The 900-nt window shown below is 41.0% G+C and overlaps 1 pseudogene; it reads left to right on the top strand.

Moving 5' to 3' along the window:
- The first annotated feature begins 7 nt into the window (after positions 1 to 7).
- On the top strand, positions 8 to 777 carry LOC106322015 (annotated as a pseudogene).
- The last annotated feature ends 123 nt before the right edge of the window (positions 778 to 900 follow it).

Below are 900 nucleotides of genomic sequence, written 5' to 3'. Positions count from 1 at the left end.
AAAAGATTGCTTCCATGTTATCACATCCCGCTGCAGAACATTGCCCCACCTCCTCCAGGTAAAAATAAATAAATGAATGAGTGAATGGTGGTCTTATATTAATTTATTTTTGTTTGTTTGTTAAAAAAAAACCTCTATTATTATTTATTTACCACAGAGGAGGAGAAAAAGGAAGAAAGTGGCTTTGACACACTTTCCGTGGATGAACTATTCAAAGGCAACATGCCCGATTGGTTGCCTGGTGACAGTAAGCTGCATTACTACGAGGTCATGAGCCCCTTCCTCCCTCCCTTTTGCTCTTTAATTCCCAGCTTCTTTTCTCTTTTTTTTGCTGACATTGGTTCTTTTATTCTCAGATGAAAGAATCAGAGGTGGAACAAGCCAAAGAATGGCTTCTTCTTTACGCTGAACTAGCCTGGTACACCAAGAAGCAGACGGACCCGGTGAGTTTTTTAAATAAATGACTTAGAAAAAAGAGGGGAATTTGTGTATAATGGATCTCTCTTTGGTGTTGTCTTGCCTTGCAGTTCATGTTTGAGTATGGAAAGCCACTTGAGCTGCGAAAGATAACTGTTCAAACCAAAGAAGTTGTCGACTCAATGAAAAACGTAAAGTTGGATAATGCAGTTTTCTACATTAGCTTCCGGACAAGGTGCGGTGTTGTCTGCAAAGGTGTCATAAGGAGAACAAGGGATGGGAGGCCCGAGCATTTATCCCTTGAAGCCAAGTGTTTCATGTGATGTGTGAGCGGCTGAGAGTAATCAAGTAACGTATGTGTTCTATTTTTTTTTGGTCGAACAAACATTGCATTCATAATCTAAAAGCATAGGTTACACTCCATCGACAGAGAGATTGTCCACTGCAGCGAGAGCTGACTTTGCCACCAAGTCAGCCTCTGAG

This window comes from Brassica oleracea, unplaced genomic scaffold (assembly GCF_000695525.1).
Source record: "Brassica oleracea var. oleracea cultivar TO1000 unplaced genomic scaffold, BOL UnpScaffold04926, whole genome shotgun sequence".
NCBI classification, from domain to species: Eukaryota; Viridiplantae; Streptophyta; class Magnoliopsida; order Brassicales; family Brassicaceae; genus Brassica; species Brassica oleracea.
The sequence above is the reverse complement of the archived record's forward strand: the minus strand, read 5'-3'. Positions and strand labels throughout refer to the sequence as shown.